This window comes from Hyposmocoma kahamanoa, unplaced genomic scaffold (assembly GCF_003589595.1).
Source record: "Hyposmocoma kahamanoa isolate Upper Pololo Valley unplaced genomic scaffold, ASM358959v1 78, whole genome shotgun sequence".
Taxonomy (NCBI): Eukaryota; Metazoa; Arthropoda; class Insecta; order Lepidoptera; family Cosmopterigidae; genus Hyposmocoma; species Hyposmocoma kahamanoa.
Genome location: NW_020653945.1, coordinates 18,842,767 through 18,861,766, shown reverse-complemented (window position 1 = coordinate 18,861,766; position 19,000 = coordinate 18,842,767). Strand labels below are relative to the sequence as shown.

At 35.4% G+C, this 19,000-nt stretch overlaps 1 protein-coding gene across 4 annotated transcripts in view; it reads left to right on the top strand.

The window, feature by feature from the left end:
• The window catches only part of LOC113233180, a 44,569-nt gene that overhangs the window by 1,608 nt on the left and 23,961 nt on the right, over positions 1-19,000 (top strand). For 2 of the 4 annotated variants that reach the window (XR_003310677.1, XR_003310676.1), the window contains exon 2: positions 361-437. The exons of the other annotated variants lie outside the window; for them this stretch is intronic. The gene's annotated coding sequence lies outside the window, so the exon portion shown is untranslated. The remainder of the gene's footprint in view (positions 1-360; positions 438-19,000) is intronic. 4 annotated transcript variants of the gene reach the window in all.

The following is a 19,000-nucleotide window of genomic DNA, read 5'->3' as shown; positions in this document are numbered from 1 at the left end:
AGGATGTAAACATCTAAATAAAAGAAAATAGTATTCAAATTGTTTGTCTAAATTGTTTTTTGTTGTGCTTGATATTTCTGTAAGGAATAGCTTTAAAGAGGACAGTTTTAATGAACAGTAAACCTTTAGCTGTTGGTTGGCAATACCTATCTTGTAGTACACGTGTATATTAAAGTATAAGATAATCAATAACTTATCTACCTTTTATGTGTAATAAAGTCTATTGATTTTAGAAAAACTAATTTCACACAATGATCACTGTTTACTCTTAAAACTGTATGTGTAGGATTCTTCATATAAAATTTCATAGTAGACTTAACATAGAGGATTGATTTACTAACAAATGATTGCATTTGCCAGGACAGTAAGGTGCATGATGGCATACAGTGGTAGCAACGCCGGTCCACTGCAAGCCGAGATATCTTTGGGATGAAATGGTACATATCCATGCACGTTATGGTAACTCCCATTTCTTCTATAGAACTATAACTTCATGTTACTTTTAAGATTTTATTGTCTTATTTGTTCTATGATATAGCAAATGAATGAAAATTATTCTATTAATTCTATAGAAAAGGATGGAATAGAAGTAAAAATACTTTTGCCTAATTTTGAAAACTAGGTTTAGATTAGAGACAAAACGGATATCCGGCACTATCCGTTATCCGGCCTATCCGGTCTATTTTTACTATCCGGCCGGATACTGGATAGTAGAACAATATCCGGCCGGAAACCGGGTATTTAAAACTGCGAAAAATTCATAATCAGTGCGCCAAATAAATTGATTTATTGATTAAACATGAGAGTAATAGAATAAACTGCATCTAAAGGATCGTTGTCGATTTATTTATTACTTGTAACTGAAAGAGCTGAATATAATGAAGTTACATAACGCTATCTATAAAAGTACTCAAATTTCAATAAAGACAAATATGGTGGAGGAAGACCGGTTTTTCTGCATTAAGTGGTAAAACTTGGTTCTATATGTGCATAAAGCTTGCGGGCCAGATGGCATTCCAGCCATAATCCTGCGTAACTGCGCCTGAGTTGTCTCCTATTTTCACATGCCTGTATCCGCCTCTCACTTGAGACTGGTGTAGATCCCAGGTCGTGCAAGCTTGCAAATGTGCAACCAGTGCCTAAAAAAAGGAAGCTGACCCTGTCAACTATAGATCTATCTCAGTCACTTCCGTACTCTGCAAGACTATGTAACGTGTACTTAATAACCGTCTCCTGTCGTACCTTGACAACGATCTCCTCAGTGATCGCCAGTACGGATTCCATAGAGGGCGATATACTGGAGATCTTCTTGTGTACGCCTGTCGCTTTTGGAGCGAGGCTATAGAAGGGCATGGCAAAGCCATTGCAGTTTCTTTAGACATTTCTAAAGCTTTTGACAGGGTCTGCCACGCAAGCCTTTTAAGCAACTTTCCCTGTAATGGGCTTCGCACTGACCTTTGCAATTGCATTTCGGATTTCTTGAGTGAACGTTCGATGAGAGTGGTTTTAAAAGGCTACTTCCGAACATCGGGCGATATCGAGTTCCTCAGGGTTCTGTACTGTCCGCAACCCTTATTCTGCTGCATATAAATGATAAGTTAATTCCAGGTTCCTTTGGCTATACTGATGACAGCACATTTGTGGACAGGTACTTGACCAATGCAAGGGTCAGTGGAGAAGAAATCTAATCTTGTCGAGAGTCCATGGTTAGTCGTTTGAATTTGACACTTAAGGCAGTCTCCGATTGGGGCGATGCCAATCTTGTCAAATTTAATGCTACCAAAACGCAGGTGTGTCTTTTCTCCACTAAACGGTATCCCTTTCACCTGATTCCGACTTTTCGTGATGTATCCTTACCGATAGACGACCGTCTTCACTTACTTGGAATGGACCTGTCGTCTAAAATGAACTTCGTCAGATACATTGAATCCATGGCCAAAAATGCAGCCAAGAAGCTTGGCATTCTTTCCAAGGTGAGGCGTTACTTCACACCGGGACAGTTGCTTCAGCTGTACCAAGCACAAGTCCGGTCGTGTATGCAATACTGCTGCTACTTATGGGATAGCTCTGTTAAATACCAACTGGCTACCTTGGATTCAATAGACAAGCGTGCCAAGAGGCTTATAGGTGACTCGGAATAGAGGCGAAGCTGCAGAGCCTTGAACACTGCGTAGAGTTGCCAGCTTATCGGTATTCTACAAGATATATCACGGAGAGTGTGCGATGAAATTGCTTAATTAGATTCCGCCTTCCTCTTTCCATGATCGGGGGACTAGACGTGGCCTGGGGTTCCACCCTTATGTTGTGAACATTCCCCGGATTCGCACGAAGCGTATCGCTTCCACATTTGTATGGCGAGCGGCTAGGGAATGGAATTCCCTGCCTGCAGACTTGATCCCCGAACGCTATAACTTGGACCTTTTCAAGGCGAGAGTGAATAGGCATTATGTAGGTGTGCATCCTACATCCTAGACCTCATCGTCACTTTCCATCAGGTGAGATGGAGGTCGAATGCGCACTTATTTTTTATAAAAAAAAAAATTAAAATTCTAAACGAGACCAGCTGCAGAGGACAGCGGAACTATAAATTCTTGCAAACTTCGTTAAATGATGTACTACTTGTTTGCCAAACGACCAAATCACGATCACGATCGTTTCAAAAAATAAAATCTTCTGTTTTCGTATACACAAGTGTGTCTTCAATAATGAAACGTGTAAGTAATTTTTTTTTGGCAAATCTGGTATCAAAGCTTAAAATTAGTTAGATCACACACAAATTAATGAAATCAATTTGAAACAAAATAATAACGGGCGTATCAAGTGCTAGACTTATATAATACTTGCAATAACTAGAAATTTTAATATAGCCAAAAAACTATGTAATTGTTTTTTTTCTTCTCCACCTCGGGAAATTTGCATTCGGCACAGCAAACAAACAGCACTGATATTAAAATATTTGTTAACATTTTTTAATGTTTATTTTTTATTATATTGTATTATTGAATAAATTAATCGTTTTTATAAAAAACCAAGTGACCATAACAAATCAAATCGTCAATATGACAGTGCAATCATTCCCTAATTAATCAATCATGGCGATGCGCGCTGTAAACCGATTTTTTTATAAACCGTTTACGGCAGTGGGTCGGATATCCGGCCTAGTTGTTCGCCGAATATTCGGTATCCGGGTAAATCACTATCCGTTTCGTCTCTAGTTTAGATCAGTTCGTGATCGCAAACCTCCTTGTTTAATTTTATGGAGGTTTTTAATTGATAAACAAAATTCCAATAGCAAAATTTCATTATAGAACAGCAAGGATGAAAATGACTGAATAGTTTCATAGTGTAGTTTTATAAAAGCAATAGGATAAATATTGATACGTTTATTCTGTCCTAAAACAACAAAAAAGTCTTAACTATTCTATGATGTCATAGTTCTATGAAATAAATGAGAAATACTTTCACATTAAATTGTGTACACATTGAAAACCTCATGGAAATGCACACTTGTTGCAGAATACTCAATACAAACATTTGGTCTTATACACCCTGATTATCTGTCTAAAATATGTTCTTCTAGTTTGTCATTGTTTAAAAGTACTTGGTATTGTACGCCAATGTTAAACACTCTCTGTCTCTGATGTCCTGAATTTTTGCCAAATTGTTTATTAAATTACATCTTGATTCATATTATGAAATTACTACACATAGTTGTAGCTTTTAGTATTGTTTGAAAGTCAAAATATTTTAGATAAATTGGATAAATATTAGACAACATCACATACGTTGCTCTGATCCCAAAATAAGTAACTAAAGCTCTCCTATTATGGAAATCTAAAACAAGGACAGTACAAGTAAAAGTATTTTCTACATAGACCAGCAATAGAGCTCCTTGTGAAAGAGTTAGTCCAGGGAAGTTCTGCCACCTTACCTATTTCTGCCGCTAAGCAGTAATGTTAGCATTACTGTGTTCCAGTTTTGAAGAGTGTACGGTCTGTCTGTACAATTCAGTCAGGAGAAGTCGTCTGCTCGCGTCGAAGGTTTAGTCAGGCCACCTCGTCCTTTTTCAAAGATAGGAAGGTCGGTCGTCGTCCTTTGTCCAAGAGAAAGTCGGTCTTATTTCGAATTCCTGTCAATCTAGTAAGTCTGTCTTTGTGGCCTGTCAGTCTTGTTATCGATGGAGGCTGGACACTTGTTATCCATGGAGGCTGGACGCGACAAAGGGTAAGGGCGCTGGTGAAATTACAGGCACATGGGACTTGTCAACTTATGTCTCAGTGTGACGCATGACGGGCGCAGTGGCAGTGCCCCTCAGATCTTTGCGATTAAAGCTCTGAGTGGCACTGCAACTATTATCAAAAGGCGTGGCGCTTATTTACTTCCTTTTAATTGTGCCATTATAAACTGCAAAAGCACCATAACTGTGGTAAACGGGTAAACAGGGACGTTTCCTTCCACGGGCAAGTGATTTTGTAATCAGAAGATATTTTAAAAACAATTCTTTTGGTTTTGTATGAATTTCGAGAAAACAAATGTGCAACCCAGTGTATGCCTCATGATTTGTTACATTGCGGCTTTTACTTGGTGCGATATATTTGTGATCTTTTGTTAATGCGCCATGAATATCGAACGAACGCACTTTTGCATAATGCATACAGTTTCTGTGGTCCGGCCGCTTGTACATTTTTTGGCCAAATTGAAGAGGAAGCATGCTGCAAAAAAGTTTTGACGTTGGCTACGCCCAAATTTGTGAAACAAATATATGCCTGTCACGTGTTCGCGTGACATGCGACAGGAGAAGTTGAATTTTGCGCATTAAAAGTACCAAATTCGTTTTAGCGGAATAACTCTAAAACTAAAGGGATTAAAAAAAATCGTAGTGACAGTTCTCGATCATGCATAAATATAATTAATTGTCTGATTTTTGTCCTAATAACCTGTAGCATTTCGAAGATAATCGAAAAAATTTGAAAATTAGAGGTCATTTCGCGATTTTTATCTATCGATGAAACTTTATTGTTTTATGTTTCTGATTAGTGTCTATGCTTGTATATATCGTGTAGTTTAGTTACTCATACAGTATTTTATTTTTAACTTTAAAGTGGAGTTTTCCTCTGCTCCCTCTTAGCTCCATTTAGTGATGAGTTAGGCAACACTGTTCTCGATTTTGATCGATTTTGAAAACAAAGGGACGAAAATTATTATGACCTTAGTAATATTATAAAAATATTCTATAACTCTTTTGTTATAACGTTTAGTAACGTTTCTTTTTTTTTTTTCAGTTTTGTAGTATCTAAAATCAATAGTATCTGTAATTTCGATAATTTTTGCAGTACGTTGCCTCGAATGTGATATAGTGAGCAAATAATTACTTATTAATTATTACTATTATTTAATTATTACGAGTAATACAAAAAATAATAATGCAAAGAATTAACAGTACGCTGTCTTTACAAAAACCTGGAGTTGGTCATACGTATGAGTTCGTTGCTTTCGAGGACGAAGTTGGTCTAGTTTATCGCACCTAAGATGCTATCCAAATATAGCAGAGTAGCAAAGTTAGAAATCCGAGAAATAATAAACAAATAACAAAAATTTCACACGAAACCATTATTAAGTAAATCTCTTCCGATTAATAAGATTTTGACTATATTTTGTCAATAGTAACATTTTCATTTGTCTTGCCATTCATCAATTTGATCAATTACCAACAGAAAACCATTTAATAAAATTAATTAATACAGTGGCAAGTTCATATATTGAGGTGCGTTTTCATTAATTAAGTTAATCGATAAGATCTTCTATTACAAAAAGATATTATATAATAAGCTCATTTTACTGGAAGGACAATAATTTTAATATTTGAAGCCGATTAAAAAGTAAAGTCTAAATTTTTTTACAGTCAAATAAAGTACTAAACTATCTTATTCTAGTATTTTTCTACTATATTAATATTACGACTATTCGTAATCAGCAAATACTTGAACAAAAATTATTCTTTTTAGAATCGATTAATTGAATGGAGTACGCGTATTAACGCGTATTCCGTTCAATCAATCGATTGAAAAACACTTAGTTGCCGCTTCTACGCTTCAGAACAAGGACGAAGGTGGTCTTGTTTATCCCACCAAAGATGCTATCCAAATATGCAGAGTAGCAGAGTTAGAAATCCGAGAAGTCATGATCAAATCACAAAAACTTTACGCGAGGCCGACATTAAGTAAACCTCTTCTGATTAGTAAGATTTTAAATATTTTGTCGGCAGTAACATTTTCAGTTGTCTTGCCATTCACCAATTTAATCAATCACCGACGGAAAACCATCTAGTAAATTTAATTAAGGCAGTTGCAAGTTCATATATTGACGTGTGTTTTCATTATTTAAGTCAATCGATAAGATCTTCTATTACAAAAGGATAGTTATATAAAAAGCTTATATTATTTCAAGGACAATATTTTTAATATTTGATGTTGATTAAAAATTAAAGTTTAAATTATTAAATAATCAAAATTTTTTTAAAACAACTTTTAATAAAGGACATAACTATCTTGTTTTGGTATTTTTCTACTATATTAATATTTCACGACTAGGTACTTGTAATTAACGAACACTTGAATCGATTAATTGAATGGAATACGTGTATTCCGTTCAATCAATCAATTTAGCGTGGAAGGAGGTTTCCCATCACTAAATAGTTCTTGTGACATCATGGTGGTTACATAAAATGTGGCACGCTTGGTTTTCATACAAATTGCTGTACTTGCGGCGTTTATCTAGACATGTGTCTGTGGTCCCGTCACTTGACATTACATAAAAAAAGACCCGGTCGGGGATCGAACCCGGGACCTAAGAGATCATGAAAAACCGGCGTGCAAGCCACTCAACCAAGGAGGTCGTCAAAAATTTTATGCATGTATTAATGTTTCCGAGAGTTTAACTTTTATGTTTTGTTTAGTTCATTTATAGCAAAATAAACACAACATTAGTCAGTTTTTTAAAATGGAATTGTACATTCTGTTCTGAGTGAGATTGTACCTATTTTATACACCATTTTATTCAAGGTTCTCAATGACACTTGGGAAATAATTACTTTTTTATCTCTGTAAATGACCTCCCTTTCAAAAATATACTGTCATTGATACGTCACCCTATATGAACTGTTGATTAAATCCGTCTTTGTTATTGTTACTGCGTCCATTTAATCACATTACCATTTTCAGCAATAGTTTACAGGAACGTACTACTGAGTGATAATGTAGATAAACTTATTTATCAAAATAGGCTCTCAAAACTTGTGTATATAGAGTTTATTTTCTTTAGAAGATAATAAGAATCCGTTTGACAAATATTTACTTTACAAACAGCTAGTTGCTTGTATTGACTCTTTACAGTTTATATGCGAAAGAGTATCCTCAAATTCGCTAGTGACACGTTTATTTCCAAATTACGCAAATAGAATTGTTTGCATTTCTAGTTATAAGAAAAACTGCGAAGGAAACTTCCGTCGAGACTTCGACCAAGATTCTGTAAAAAAAACATGAAGTCAATGCTACAGACATGATGTGAAAAGAAATTCTATATGCCCGACTGGCTATTATCATAACAATAGCTGCTGCTGCGACCAATTACACATAAATGTCCCTCTATTTGCACTTGACGGAGAAAATCGAGGTTCTAGCGGCGAGGTAACGTAGTATTGTTGCGGCATGTAATGTTCCATGTGGAATTTGTTCAAGTCATTTCTGGACCACTGGATCGAAACATAATTAAACGGCGGAAACTTAGGTCGAACCTTTCAATTACGACAGTGGTTTGAAATTATCATTTCAAAGAGTTCCAAGTGTCAAGAAAATGTTTTACAAATGTAAACAATGCCAAATTGCAAATTTTTCTTTTAAAATTTCCTTTCAAAGTAAAAATTTGTTATCTTTACTCGAAAGTTTCCAATCTCAAATCCAATTTTGTTTCGATGGCGTTAAATTTAAATATAGCATTTTGCGAAAATTTTGCCTCAGGTGGTTTGGTAGAGGAAATTAGGCGCTATATAATACAATTTAACTCTCGTATTTGTGGATTTAGGTTCGTGTCGCTCCTTGGGGCAATTGCTTCTTACCACTCTTCAACTTTGCTAACGTTACGCTTAATTGCGAAACTCAATTTTCTTTTGATTATCTTTACTTCGCTTTTTTGAACGTAGGTACGCCATCTTGAGTACTTAGAATAGGTATTTGTCAACCGAGCAGTAAGTAATGTTATATGTATAATACATATTTATTTATTTATGTATCATATGCGAACAGGTACTTTGTTGATAAAATTTTGGTAATGTTAACTATAGGAAATGAAACTATTTTTCCGGATTTAAATCGCGTATATTTGTTTTTTCAAACAAACCGACGTTTCGCGTATATTTGTTTGAAAAAACAAATATACGCGATTTAAATCCGGAAAAATAGTTTCATTTCCTATGTGTAACAATCGCGAAAACCTAAGAACTCGAAATGTTAACTATCTTCATCTGACTGCGCCCGGATAAATACTAAGGCTCTTTGTCTCATCCTGTGTTCTAAAGGCTTGATGGACGTTACGTTTGAATTATCGTTAGATTAGTCGTGATATATACTTTATATCAATTTTTTAATTATGCCAAAAATAAAAGCGGTGGCGGCCGCTCTTTGGCATTTTATTGAGCATTATTTTCTTAAGTTTTGAAGTCCCAACATTACGTAGATAAGTCATTCAATTCGAAAAATATTTTTAAGCATTACATTTAGGTACACACAATCGTTAGTAAGTTGAGCCTACGTGAAATAATAATAATATAACGTGTTAGACAAGCCAAATGCTGGTCTCAAACTATGGAATTCCCTGTAGTATACCTAAGTACCAGAGTAACGAAATTAACTTCGGGTCCTACCCATAACACACAGACCAGGGGCCCTATTGTCGAAACACGCAATCCGTAGTTACGACCGTTTTCCCTACAGGCTTGACTTTCGTTCGGGGCTAGAACTAAGAATGTATGACAACGACCCTTTTTTTCTATATCTATGACAACGACGACGTTTTGAACGGGCCGTTGGACGTTTTCGAATGGACCCCTCTTTTCGTTGACAGATTTCGAGAGTAGTTCCGTAGGACATCCATAGCGGGAAAACGGCCGTAACTACGGATTTCGTGTTTCGAGAGGAGGGCCCCAGAACCAATTTAGATTGTTCGTAAATTGGTGGTACCGAGAGCTGGTAGGTGAACGCGTGAACTTTATTTATTCGTTTATTGATATAAATTTTAAAAAGTTGTAATAAAAGAAAAAATATTATATAAAAACCTTAACTGCGCAAAAAGCTGAAAAGGGAAAAACGAGGTCAACAATTCTGTTTGATCAATTTATAATATGGATAATAATAAATTCTTGTTATATTTCATAGTAAGGCCCTGACTTCCGAGCTAGGTTCAAAGACCTGTGTTACAGAAAGCAATGTTAAACGCATCACGAAATGTTTTCTTGTTTGACAACAAAATCAATAAAAACTAATTCCAAATTATCTACGAAACTTTGTGCTTCGTATTACATAGGGAAACCGATCTGGGAAACCATTCAAGATAATTGTGAAGCTGTCGCACAAAAAGCAAAATTTTGTATACCACTACGCTACAGTAGCATTTCTGTAATTACTCTTATTATTTTATGTAATCATGAATTACTAAGTTTTATAGTTTAATACATATTAATCCATGTATACTCGAAAAATAATGCAACACAAAAGTGACGTATTTTAGAAATAAGCCACTATAAAAAACAAAAGCTATCTGTTTAAAGTACCTATAACTGAACCAAAGGTAATGTAAACCGAAGAACTCCGTAAAGTTTACGAAGGGTACAAACATTGTTTCCCTGAACGATAGTTTAATTAGAAATTATGGATACTTAATGCTAAAACCCATAACTGTCCTTTTAGTACGATTAGGGTCGGCGGGGTGAATTATGTTGAGTGTATTCATAGAGTTAGGATAAGTGACATCGATCCTAGAGATGGGAGGAGAACGAAATGGATATCGATAGGCATAAAAAGTTTTAAGGAAATATGTATCTTGTTTGAAAATACAGGGAAACACTGTTCGGAATTAGTTCGCTATGGAATGAAAATGCTTATCTGAAACCGTTTTACATTTTGAATATTAAGCTTTATTACTAAGAAGTAATAAAGTCATGTGATGGTTTTTTTAAACAAAATACATAGAAAAAATTCACTTGAGACTCTCCTTTGTCTTTAATGAAGTGATAAAGTAGATGCAATAGAATTTAAGAAACCAAAGTATCGCCTCTTGTGCTGTTGCGTACTTAAAACTGTGTACTAGCAGATTTGTTGAGTATGAAAATATTTGACAGAACAAATTCATTAGGTACTCTGGCAACAGCTTGCTGTTCTAACGAATAGCCTTCAAGACCATTCGTAAGGATCAGTCAGTCATTCAGAAAATCTGAGACCCAGTTGTGAAAATCATAAGGTAGGAAAACCCGATAATAAAACTTGCATGCACTAACTCTGCCTTCTCTGGAACGCTTGGATATTCTTGCTTCACTCCACATCAGGCATTTACAAGAAAATCTGCTATATATAAACTTCGGCAAAGTCTGTGTTAGATTAGCATAGTCCTCCCAACTGTCCTATTAGATATTAGCTATAAGGGCACAGTTTACATTTTATCATGCTTCCTTGACTTGGAAATTCATACGCATAGACGCAAGTGAGAAGCTATAGATAGTTAGAAACCAGATATTACTTGAAAACTTTTTTCGACCGGTGGATTATTCTGTTAGGGGCTTTGCACACTCGATCTTTAGCGCAAAATAGGTTCGTTTTTGGATCCCAAAAAGATAACAGTCAGTAATGAACCGTAAGCGAGCTTTAGTGCCAGTTAAAAACTCGAGAGTATGGTTATATAATACTCCATATAACTTACTCTACGGCAATTGCGTAAGCCGACGAACCACCAGAGAAAAATCTTGATCACAGCTAAGGATAATATGCGAAGAAATGACGCAAATAGTTCCAGTCGGTTGAGCCGTATCGCCCGTATCTGTTTTTTGCCACATTTACCAGACAATGCTCGGAGCTACCTAAAATGGGGACACAAAATATCGAGAGTTTCGCCTCGAGAAATGTATGGTCCACATCCGGTATTCTCATGGCACAACAGACAAGATGGTACCTATGGCAAAAATATCTAGCTGTACCACAAGGCATGATCCCTGGACCTCACCCACTGTCACTCTGAAATTAGTATGATTGTGCCTCCACAATCATACTAATTTCACAAACGGCCTCCCGTTTATTGGTGGCCATACTAGTAGAAGTTTCGCATCCACTTCACATACCAAACTAAGCAAAAGTAACATATTTTTGATATAGCGAGACAGCTTGCCAAACCAATCAGATATTAGCATACAAGTTTTTAGCTTTGTACAACTTCAAAGTGACCGCTATCTTTTTAAATAATATCCTCATAACTATCTTATAAGATAACGACTAAAAGCCCTATATTTAAATAAGATATGAAAACCTTTTGAGTGACGTAGATCAATAAAATTGATTTAACAAAACACACACTCAACGCATCACCTACTTCTTGGCACTCTTTGCAATGACTGAGTGCGGTTTTTATGTATTTTATTCGAGGAAGAGCGTTAGCAATATATGAAATCAATCTGTTTTAAAATATATTGCCCTCTCATGGCGGGGGATTCACAAACCACCTAAATCCCAACACGAGAAGTTTCCCGTTCTATATTTTCTAGAATGCATCGATTAGTTAAAAATAATTTGTCTATAACCTTAGCTACAATCAAGGGGACAGTTGATTGTAGCTAAGAACAAATTTTTTCTTTGTATTCAAAATAATGTAACTGTATATAATACGTCATGTTGTTGGAATATCTTATTTAAATTACACGCACGCAAACTTCTGTGATAAGCACTTAATCTTTAAAATTGTACCATTGCATTTCCTAAGCCCACTTTAATTTTGTATTTTCGAATATATCGGCATTCTACAGGATATATCACAGAGTGTATGAGGGGATTACATTACCACGATTATAATATTTTTTATTAACCCCGCCCGCCGTCCTATTTCCTTCATCGGGAGACTAGACGTAAGCTGGGGATCCACTCCTATTTGTTCTTCTTCTTATTTATATTTGTGAGGACCAGTACTCAGCGACTAACATAGCATTATCAGTGGCGTTGTACAGATCCCATGTTGTATATTCCAAGGATTCGCAGGAAGCGTTTCGCTTTTTTTTTATGATACCAAATGACAGGACGACCAGTCGTGCGTCCGGAGGTAAGGGACACGCCTGTCCAACAGCATAACAGTTGCAGTGCCACTCAGAGATTTAAATCGTATATTGATCGGCAACAAAATGATCTCATCACTGTACTCCATTGCCATTATCATAAAACTTCGATATAGTAGCAGATCGTAGTCAACATTTCTTGTTATTTGTGTGACATTTGGTTTTCATGTTAAAGACAAATTGTATTAAATAATATAGTGTCATCGCGTGATAGATTAGTGGATAACCGTATCTGCATTAATAAAAGGCCTTTCAGTATTCTATTGACCTTCGGAATTAACAAATGCACGCGTTGGGAATATTACACGTTTTAAAGGTATAATTACTAAGCAATGAAAACCGGACATAATTGTGATGTCTATCTTATCGAATTTTTTAGTCTGTCGTTCTTGTTTTCGTAGGCTTTCTGTATAGGGTTCGAAAACTATTTTTGTGGATTCTTTTTCTGACTTATTTGTAAAGCCTGTTTCTATACAAACAATGCATCTACATACGACTTTATATGCATGTTTTATGATTAAAACCAGATTTGGTTAATTTAATGGGTAAAACCGGAAAAGGTAATCACGGCGTTTATGTTTTCTGTTTACCTTAGTCTTTCGTTACTGGGCTTGACTGTGAATAAATACAAATGGAAAGCTCTCAACCCCTTTCAATCGATTCCTCCCCTCTACACACAGTCGTCCCCTTATCCCCATAAGCCTAAAATAACAAGCATAATGTACCTACTCGTAGATCTCTCTCTCTGTACTTGTACGCTCATGATCTATTTTCATCTTAGGTCACATTTTCTCTTCCGAGTGCTTATGTCAATTCCAGTTGTTTTCACTGTTGTAGACAAGGGTTAATAAGGTATGTCATGGATAACTTCATAATTCTTGAGTGCTAAGGTGACATCGTTTTCTGAGATGTTCTTGGTCTTAACAATTTGCCCATTAACTACTCCTGTCCGTACCAGACAATCGCTACGAGTTTCAACTTGTTTTTGTGGCGCTGAAGGTTTTATTTAGTTTCTTTGTCTACTATTGTGAATTATGTAATTCGTTATTATTTGAGTATAGAATTTTTGTTGTATGCTTGTAGGTGTGTTTTCAAAATAAAACCCATACTTCGTGTTTGGCAAGATTTGAACCCGTTTAACTAAGAGCTTATTTCTCAAATGTTTTATTTTCGCAACACAATAAAGTTTCGAGAAAAAAATATTTTTGCTACATTGTTTCCTCAGGGTCTTACGTCAGCGCACAGGATTAAATCTCGTGTCGTTTTATTCACGCACCATCCATTTTATTTAGTAGGACATGGTTTAGGGTACCGTTTTCTGAATTTTTGTATTTTATAAATTTTTTACAGTATATGTACATTCCTTAAAAGTGCTATATTGTTGTCATTGCAGGAATTATCACTATAATTGATCAGTTCAAAACATTAAAAGCGTTACAAAGGTTATATTTACTTTGGATGTCCACCGTTTATATTGTAATTACAATCGCCAGAAAATTAGTTACACCATAGCAATAAGTTTAATTAGCTTTCAAAATTACTAAGCTGTTTTGATATCACAAGAAACGATAAATCAAACTGCTCACTTACAGCTACCTAGCAACAAAACCACACGCTTTTCAAAGCAGTTTTCGATAACAGAAGCGTCCCTTCCTCAATTTTATCTTCACACATTCAGTCTGTGTACAAAAGGAAATAGAGCATTGTATTTTGACTATAATATTTAGAAATATGTAAAATGCTTTGTAGTACATTTTGTGTGGTGGTAGAGAGTACGAGTGCGCGGCGAGTGAATAGGCAACATGGTCACAATCGCAACAATGTCCTATAATGAGAACTTGCCTGGAGATTTTAAACCCTACGTTTACCTACGCAAGGTACGTACATATAACTTAAGAACGTAAGAGGCGACGTTCATTATAAGTAGGGTTGCCGTGTGTCTGATTTTGTTCCCATTTATCTCTGGTGTTGGTATAAACATTTAGGGTAGCTGCGGATTTGATGGAGCCTTGATTAAAGAGGAAATGAAATCGTAACATCTCTTAAGAGTTGGTCCTAAAATCTATGTACATAGAAAGGCATATAACATAATTTCTATGAGTTTTAATAAATAGCTAAAGCGTATAAAATTCATTAAATCAACATTTTTACGGAAAGTTTTAATTCAAGTAGCATTAGCGTTTAGACTTGTTAATTGGATTAAGTCGAGGATAAGATTGTAAGAAAATTGAAAAGTGAATTTTCAATAAGAACCATGGAGAAAGTCGAATGTACAATGTTCACTTGCTTGCGTTGTTTGCGTCCCTGTCTGAGTGTTCTTAGGATTACTTCTAAGCTTGTTGCTGACCCTCTTAAAGTTCTTTCGTTCGTTTCCAATTTTAAAAGACAGACTTTTATCTCGAATTTTCTCGAAAGGAAGACAACTTCGCTGTCCCATTTATTTCTCATAACAGAAACGTAATAGGAATGACTGTTGAGTTTGTTCATGAACTTCTTTAGTAACTCGTTTCGCAGTAATTGAAAAACTTATTAAAACTTTGGTGTGAAGGGAAGTCTTGTTCTAAGATAGAATCACTAGACGAACAAAATCAACATCTATGGTGTTTTTTGATAGTCACCGCCATTCGTCATTTTTTGAAATGAAAAGCAAACCGTTTCTTTTTAACTAAAATGTTCTCCGTATGAAGAGAAATGTTTATGTGATACTTCGAAATTATCTGTATAAATAGGTTCGCCAATGGAGCCGCTCTCACCCCCTGCTGGCATTTGTTCTCAATTTATCGAAGCAGAGGGATTTAGCAGCAGGGCACTTGATTGTAAAACCTTTTTATTTGTACCTATATTGTCCAAACAATTCTATAGATACATATATTGCTGACCTGAAAAGTGAAGCAACAGAATACCTTCTAAATCCCAAAAATTAAATTTTTAAAACTGTATTTTAATCTGTAAAATTTAATCTGAAATCTGTTCCAATCAGGAATACCGGTATTTTCAAGAAACGGTACTAATAACCTTTCTGAAGTAGCAGTGTTTACTTAGATACTACTAGTATAAATTGTACTTGTAGTATCAGAAGTAGGTTCCCCTGATCTTAGTATGGTAACAGTTGTCAAAGCGTACACCGGTACTAATTAACCTATTTATCAATTAGAAGTCTTTCTTTCTTTTGTTTTGTATTCAATTTATAGTGATATTCATATTATGTTATGACTACTAATATTATTGTGATACTGAAGCATTCACCATATAACTTTATGTTAGTGTCACTTGGCGGCTTTCGTTTATTCAGTTGACATATCGGTTTGATCTATTGTGGTGTCATGTAAAGTAATTTCTTATAAAAAATTGCCAGATATCATAATATTACGTTACTCAAATCTGTGTTTCGCTTTATTTTAATATTGAACTGAATAGTTTTTGTTCGTCCCACCGCTTAGTTTCAGACTGAAGATTCACGCGTGCAATGAAAACAGTATCGGTCGCAGGAGCCGAACGTAACCAACTGGCAACGTCGCGATAACCGCTATTGAGTACCGATACCTATCGGTAAATATATCGGTTTTCCTATGGTACTGGTATTCAGTTATTGAAATGGAAAATAATAATAATAATAATTTATTGTTTCCATAAGTAGGCACAGATGTTACAATAGCTTAGGTATATAATGGGCCCAGTATGGTATGATAATAATTGAAAAGTACTTAAATAAAATTCACATTAATTTTCTACATGCTTTATTTACAAGTATATAATTTTGAAAAATATAAATATGTGTATAAAAATATTTGTATATTTGTAAATAAATACTTATATTTTTGGTACCTGTAGCAAGCTCTGGTAAATATTGTAATATTGTTCCGAACCCGAACAACACAAAAATAATTTTAAAAATATTTATATTTTTCTAATATCGTTTCTGAACTCTGCATTGAAATCTGAAAGTGGAGCTAAACTATGTATCATATTTAGTGGTGTAGCATAATATAAGAGGTCTTATTTATAAGACAAAAATCTAAGTTCCACGGCGCTTGGTGGATTTATATTTTAATCGTCAACATTAGCTCGTTCCTGCCATGGATATTTATAATAGGGCATGATGGTAGAGGCTCTATTACATTAAATATATTTCTATAACAGCAGTTCAACCCTTAATACTTCTTAGACGTTTATTTGTCAAGGGGATTATTGCCGAGACCTCGTTAGTAATATTCCCCGCAATTCGTTTTCGTTCGTGGATTGAGTGGTTCCAGAGAAAATTTGACTGTCTTTTGCTACTTACTGTTTCCTCACATACTTTATCTTTGAATGATTATATCCCGACTATACTGGATAAGTTCTTTAAATTTGGTATATGGTACTGTTTCTTGGTGAAAGTTCTCTCCAATCATTTTTTTTGTTAAATTATTTATTTACCTAGTCATTTATTGGTCACATTTGCTAATATAATAATAATATCACTGAATAATGTCAATAATGTCACTGATTGCCAATGATACACTAACCAAAAAAAAAAATTGTTCAGAATTTTCATAAAATATGTATAGCACGGAACACAACAAAGATACAACTTCGAAGTGAGAATAGTGGAGTCTATCAATAAAATTCGGCTTTCATAGAAAATATGAAATTACTTGACCAAAAATCTACAGGCGGTCGATTTTTTACAAATGTCAAAAAATGGTATTAAAATTTGTTGGATTGTATCTGCAAAGTTTTAATTATTTCTAATTCAATTGGTCAAATTGTCAATAATTCGTGATTTTTTTTTAATGCGCCGTTGTCTTACAAATGTAACTTAAAAATCATCACTGCGTTACGGTAATCGTCGTAATGTGAGGTTATAGCAAACTCGGGAGGCTTAATATTCGCCTTCAGGGTAGGACTTAAAGTGTAATCTTGTTTGCCATTACTTCCTTTCCGCCCTAGCATAACCACTTACTATTCTAAAGACGCGTTCAAACTAGCCGCTGTTAGATGCGCTGCAGTCGAGCGGCGGCCACGCGACTGTCAGTTTTCATACAATTTCTAGAAGCGCTGCAACCGTGCAGCTGCCGCGCGACAGTCGTGCTGCAGTCATGCTAGGTTGCAGTCACGGTTAGTGAGGTGTACATATTAATTTTTCAAATTAACCACGATGGATGAAAATTGAATTGAAAAATTTATAAAGAATGTAAAACAACACGGTGCAATATGGAATAGCAGTTCCGCCAGTTATTCCAATCGACTGGATAAAAAAAGGCATGGGAAAATTTGGTCGCACTTCAGCAGCGCGACAGTTGCGCGGCCGCCGCGCCGTGCGGCTGCAGCGCTTCTAACAGCGGCTCATTTGAACGCGCCCTTTGACACGTTGTACTAAGATATTGGCATTTTATGATGTCAATGGACGGGTCGCACAAGTCCTGCGTTTGGAAGCGACACGCCAATCCATGACAGTTCCAGTGCTACACAGAGCTTTAATTCGCAAAGATCGCACAAGCACTGCCCCACCGTCCGTCACCTTGAAACATAAGTTGACATTTCCCACATGCCTATAATTTCACCAGCACCCTTCACAACTGGAACGTAGTAATGCTCATATCACTGTTTGACGGCATATGTAAGGTACACTTCCCTGCACCAACTCTTTCACAAGGAGCTCTACTACTTGTTTTTGTCAATAAACTATTTTCCGTCGAAATGTTCCGTTTCTATGCACTTTCAATATTCAATTGCTTGTACTGTCGAACATATTACCCTACTCACGTCATGTGACCATTGGTTCGTTTGTTAGCCCATTATGTACGCATAACATTGTATGCCATATAACGGCCACAATTTACGGCTGCCAGCTTACGTCACACTAGTATATTATCTAAATTCGTACTTTATGGAGCTGTATTTCAATTTTATCTTCAAATGCTTTTTGCTCCGCCCCTGAATAACGCGTAGAAGTGCAATTTAATTTGTTTTGTAGAATAGTATCAAAATAGTATCTATTTTGCTTAATATTTTATTTTGCTTGTGCCGATTGGGCTTGTATTGCAAAAATTTGGTTCTCAAAACAACAAATCAATTTGCTAAACTAAAAAGATGTAATCATATTCAAATGTAATATTCAGTCAGTTTTATATTAAAGGTGAACACATTTTAGATTCATTGACGTTATTTTTACGTTATAAGAACGCATTGTATTTTGTTAGAATATTGCCAGTCTTCGGTGGAACACGCAAGAAAAAATTCGCACTTCCTAAAGGCATTAATTTCGTGACGGCTACGTCACGTTAAATCCGTCTAGTAATTTGGTTTTTCAAGTCGGCTTTCCTAAAAGCACAGGCGTGAAATATACTTTGCTATATTAGTCTTTATGACACACAAAGTAGAAAAGCTAACGACGCTTTGCTTGAAAGCTATTCACCTCAGTATGAATTATAAATAATTTATTAAATCTTTCCGCTATTTGATTGACCTACACTGAAATCTATAGGTACTTCAAATTCTTTTAAAGTATCTGCATGTACAAGTACACGTTATGTACTTGTAAGGAGCATAATATCAAGATTGCGAAGTCTTGAGAAATCTCTACTTACACATGTGTTAATCCTATATTACCTAATAATAGGGGTTAAAGTATGAAATTGCCGATTTGTACTGAAAATC